We start from the raw sequence: 6,366 nt of genomic DNA, 5'->3' as shown, positions 1-6,366 counted from the left end.
AATAAATAAATAAAATTTATAACTATTAATGTTTATTGTCTCCACCAAACATGAAAATATAAAAGTAGTTTAGTAAATTAAATCTCTAATCAATTAAACTTTAAATAAATAAATAAAAAAGTTCCACAAATGTGTACCACCCTCCTCATCATCCCTGCCCCCGTGAGCATCATCGTCCTCGTTCGGATCCTGTTCTGGTAAGTCGACAGTAAAACCAGGAGACAATACACCAACCTGCTTCAACAAAGCACTGAGCAGTACATCTTCACGCCGTTGACGACTCTGAAGTTTAGTCGTCTACTTCTTTAGGTTTTGATTTTCCAGCATAATGTCCTGAGTTTGCTGCAACATTTGACAACATTTGAGGAGTTGAAGAAGATGCTTCCCTCTTTGCGCCAATTACCCTCAACCTAGGCAACCCCCCAAACCCTTTCTTATAACACGAGCGGGGCCCAAGGACATCCATGACAATATCCATATCAGGCGGGAACTGACCATCGACATTATTGCCGACACAAGAAGCAGTAGATGATACAGGGGTCGTACTCTGCAATGCTCGACGCTCGGTCATCTCAGTCTGCACAATAAAAAGCACGTATCTCGAATTCCAATATAACATTATTTGAAAACCTAACTTATAAATTTTAATATAACTACATATAAAATATAACTTTATTATCTATCTGCCAATATCCTATCATTAATGACTGCAGACCAGTGATTGAAAAAGAATGTAATTAATTTTGTTCCTGTATCAGGGAGCAAGTGGGCTAAAGTTAATTTGGTCATGAAAATCCATATCTAAATCACAATCATGAAGATATGGTTGATATATACAGTAAGAGCAGTTAATTCCATTAATGAGAAATTTACATCTCTAAACATATACATCAACTATATTTGCATGTTTGTGATTTAGATATGGATTTCCACGAACAAACTAACTTAGCCCACAAGCTCCCTGATACGGGGACAACATTATTTATGTTTTTTTTATCTTACTCCACAATCATTAATCATAAAAATATTGGCACATAGATTATAAAGATTTAATTGTTAAAAATTTAATTAATAAATAATTACTAATTGACACCAACCAATTAATAATTAATATTTATTAATTATTTACTAAACTTTTTTAAAGTTAAATGATCATAAATTAGTTAAGATTAGGCAACTTACATGTTTTGTCGCCGCTTCATCCCTAATCCACTTATCCTTCTTCTTGTGGAGGTGCTCGAATGTGTCGATCATGCTCGGAAACTGGCCAGTAGACGGGTCCATCTAAAAAAGCAAATTATTTAAACATTGTTACCTTTATAATATTTTCGTAAATGTAAAGATATAGGTTATTATAATTTACGTGATCATAAACATGGGCAACGATGGATTTGGAACCGTGTCCTCCTGGTATGGTCATTTTTGCTCGAGCTTCTTTATTTCTCTTCGATATACACTTCAAACAGAAAATAGTGCTCATTAATCTAGATTGTAATTTTATAATAAAACATTAATGTAAAAACTAAGGCATACCTGCTGAGAATTGGAAGCCTAAAAGTCGCATAGAATTGCCCAATCAGAAGAAGTAATCGACCCAAAATGTTTTGACTTCGCTCTCTTGTTGTCCACCTCTCCTCCAACCTCTACCCAGTGTTTCTTCATCGTGTGGTGCCAATCAGTCAGATGCTTTTGCATTTGTCTTACCATGGCATCGTTGATTACTAGATTTTCTTGTGGATAAAGGAATTTGTCCTAAAATCACAATTAAATTTGAAATTTGTAAAAATATTATGAAGATAGACAAAATCTTTAATAGTGAGTTATTAAAGATTTAAAAAATGCTTACAGATAACCTATGCCGTATAACTTGGATATCAGCTGGAGTTACTTGTTCCCAAGCTAGTGTATTTAGGGGTACGGTGTCACGCATATAACGAGCCATGGAATTGTTGAACCACTTACCATACGTTTGAATAGCTTTTCCAGTTTGTGCATCAAACTCTACTTTCAGATGGCTAACTTTTTTGGTGGCCAGCTCCTTCTCGATATTGGCACCGTAATAAGCTCCCCTGCCCCTCTTGGAGCCACCATTGGTGTCGTTACTTGGTTCGGCCATTCTACATTAAAATATTCATTAGTTACCTAATTCAAATTATGTATGTTTGTTGTTTTTTGTTATCAAATTAACATTTTATTACTTATGGTCTTTCCCAACCTACCCTATACCGACCTAGTGGATCCCTTGGAGATAGTAAGCAATCATGTACTTTTCCCCATTTTTTCAAGATGTTTTTCAAACATCTTGAAAAAATGAGGAGTAGTACATGAATACATTGGCTATCCCCAAGGCATCCACTAGGTGCATGTCTATTACTTTTTTTTATATATATAAAAATTAACATTTTATTACTTATTGTCTTTCCCAACCTACCTTATTCCAACCTAGTGGATCCCTTGGAGATAGTAAGCAGTCATATACTTCTCCACATTTTTTCAAAATGTTTATCAAACATCTTGAAAAAATGAGGAGCAGTACATGAATACATTGGCTATCCCTAAGACTTCCACTAGGTACATGTCTATTACTTTTTTATATATATAAAATTAACATTTTATTACTTATTATCTTTCCCAACCTACCCTATTCTAACCTAGTGGATCCCTTGGAGATAGTAAGCAATCATGTACTAATTCTCATTTTTTCAAGATATTTCATCAAATATCTTGAAAAAATGAGAACCAGTACATGAATACACTGATTATCCCTAAGGCATCCACTAGGTGCATGTGTACCTATATTTGATAATATCATTAATTAATGATAATAAATAAAGTTTTCATTGAATTAAATAAAAAGTTACATATATTTGTTTAAATTACATATCACTATCCTCATCATCACTAACTACAACATCATTACGGACACCACTATCACTATCACTATCGACTAGAACATTGTCGTCATCCTCATCATTTTCATACTCGGCCAACGTGTCGTCTTCAAATTCAACTTCATCATTGACAACAAATTCATCTGAACCTTCACCAACCAAATCATCGACGTTGTACACTTCAGTGGGATTGACATCAACCCGATCATATTGAAGATTATCAAAAGTTGGAAGTTCTACCCACAACTGAAATGAAAAAGAATTAACTTCTTGCAATATTGGTAAATCATTTGTGGTCTCAGTATCATCAACATCAGAATTTGAGAAATCCCATACATTCCTCGGAATGTATTCATTAATGAGCCTCCAATCATCCCCATTTTTCACATCTCGAAGATAATACACCAACTTCGCTTGAGATGCGAGAACGAAATGATCATCTTTATAACATTCTTCCTTCATATATACGCTTGTAAAATTGGATTCCACTTTAATTCTACTTGTATTGAACCATCTACACTTGAATAGGAGAACACTGTAACCCATCAAGTAGGACAATTCAATTACTTCTTCCAGAACTCCATAGTAGTTCACTCCTTCCTCACTTGGCACCATTACACCACAATTTTGTGTTTTAAGCTTCATATCACGACCATGAATCACAAATTTCACACCATTCACTATCATCCCTGGATAAGAGAACACGGTGCCACTTGATTTGTTTGCGAGAGCATACAATTCATTATTAACTTTAGTAGGTGTTGACTCATGCAAACTGTTCACCTATCAACAATAACATTGAAAGTTAGTTTTGGATTGATTAAGTTGGGTTTCGGAAAAGAATTAACTAATATACATACTCGTTCTTTGGACAACTGAGGAAACTCAGCTTCTTGTTGAACTTCAAGATTCGAGCCCCCCCCCCCCCGTCTTCTTAATTCATCCATATGCTCACTACAAACGGACAACAATGTTATGATTTTTGCCTTTACTCGGTATATAAACTAAAAAAATTTATTGAAAAAGAATAGAAAACACACCTAAGGTACTCCTCAATTTTGGCACAATTGTTCAAGATATACCACTCAGCCTTTTGCTTTAACTGCGGATTGAGGAACATACTTGATTTCTTACCAAATGGATGACCAACAACCTTATAAATAGAATATTCCCGATTTGGTTGGGATTCAACACGATCGTCATTCCTCTTAGGTCGATTGAATCAAGTCTCAACCCCCCGGAGGTACATTGAGCAAAAGATTAAGGCCTTGTTCACCACGTAAGCTTTTGTGATTGAACCTTCCAGACGTGCACGATTTCTTACATACTGTTTATAAACCACCATTGAACATTCAATGGGATACATCCACCTAAAGTGCATGGGAACGCCAAGAATTGCCTCTTTCGGAAGATGCAAAACCAAATGCACCATAATGTCGAAAAATGCTGGAGGAAAAATCATTTCCAACTTGCATAAAATGGTGATAATGTCTGTCTCCATCTTCTCAAGGTCTTTCACATTCAAAGTCCGTGAACAAAGTTTTTTGAAAAAACTGCACAACTCAATAATTAGCTTTCGAACTTCAGGAACCAAATACGATCTAATTGCGGCAGGCAACCACTGCTGAAACAACACGTGTCAATCGTGTGATTTCAGCCTAGTTATCTTTCCATCATTAATATTGACATTCTTCGAAAGGTTTGCAGCAAAACCATCCGTGAATTCAACTGACTTCACAAATTCACAGAAAACTCGACGCTCTGAGACACTAAGGGTGTAACTGGCGTGCGGTTTCTTCCACTTGTTTCCCTCTTTGCGGAGGTGGAGTTTTTCCCTAATTTTCATGTCTGCTAGATCAAGTCTTGCCTTGTTAGTGTCTTTAGATTTTCCCTCTAAGTTCAACAAAGTTCCCAAGACACTGTCCCAAACATTCTTCTCAATGTGCATTACATCCAAGTTATGCCTCAGCAATAATTCCTTCCAATAATCAAACTTGAAAAATGCGCTCTTGTTCGACCAATTAAGTTCAGTTGGAGCCCTTTTGCATTTCACACCACCAAATTCTTTGTGTTTCCTAGGTTGTCTAATCTGCAAATTTTCTAATTGCTTCAACACATCATCACCGGAGTAATCTTTCGGTGGTGGCTTGAGTTCCTTGTTACCGTCGAATAGTGCTCGTTTACTCATCCATTCATGATCCATATCAAGAAACCTTCTATGGCCAATGTATGAAAATTTACTTCTAATCCCTACAGAGGGAGTTTCTTCATTCCATGTGGGGCACGCCTTGTACTCTTTTGTGCTCCACCCAGACATCATATCATAAGTTGGGTAGTCGTTAATGGTCCACAAGATTGTTGCGCGCATATTGAACAAGGTACTATTGTATGCATCTCGTGTCTCGACACCATTCACCCATAACTCCTTCAACTCGTCAAGCAAAGGTCTCATTTAGACATCAATATCTTTTCCAGGTGAAGAAGGACTTGGAATTAGAATAGACAACATTAATGACTGTGGTTTCATGCACTTCAACGGCGGCAAGTTGTATGGGACAAGTATCACAAGCCACATGCTGTAAGAGTTGCTCATGTTCCCAAAAGGATTGAAACCATCTGTAGCCAACCCAAGCCTAACACTTTGAGGTTCGGCTGCGAAAGATGGGTACAACTCATCAAGGTGCTTCCACGCCTTACTGTCAACAGGGCCTCATCACACCATCTTCCTTTGGCCTTTTAGAATAGTGCCATCTTATATCTCTGCAGTATATCTCGAACTATACAACCTTTTCAATCTTGGCGTCAACGGAAAGTACCGCATGACTTTATGAGCCACTTTCTCCTGTTCCCACGATTATCTTGCCAGCGACACTCACCACAAACCGAACAGAATTCCAAATTCAGATTCTCCTTCCAAAACAGTGCACAGTCATGCTTGCAAGCATCAATGGACTCATATCCCAATCCAATACTCCGCAACTTTGCCTTCGCCTCATAGTTAAACTTAGGTAAAATTGTTCCGTCAAGCATAGCATCGACTAACAATTTCCGCAAACCATCAAAGTAATGATTGCTGCACTTGTTAATAACTTTCAGATGCATCAACTTCAACAAGAAGTTCAACGCAGACTACTTTCGGCAACCCGGGTACAGTTCACTTGACATCTCCTTAAATAAATTGTCATACTTGTCGCAATGTTGAACATCATCTTGGGGAGGATCATTATAATTTCCAGTGGGAGCGTCATCTTCAGCGTAAACATCCTCCAGGATATCTGCTATCTCATCTCTATCCTGATCTCGTACCACATCTGGTGGCGGCGGAAGCGCCTCTCCATGGTAATGCCACACTTTGTAGGACTGTATGATGTCATTGTTGAATAAATGCATCGAACTTGCATTTATAGGCTGGAACTTAACATTCCCACATTTCTTGTATGGACAACGAACCAAACCCCGATCGTTCACCTAATTT

Source organism: Humulus lupulus, chromosome 1 (genome assembly GCF_963169125.1).
Source record: "Humulus lupulus chromosome 1, drHumLupu1.1, whole genome shotgun sequence".
NCBI classification, from domain to species: domain Eukaryota; kingdom Viridiplantae; phylum Streptophyta; class Magnoliopsida; order Rosales; family Cannabaceae; genus Humulus; species Humulus lupulus.
This window is presented reverse-complemented; position numbering follows the sequence as displayed.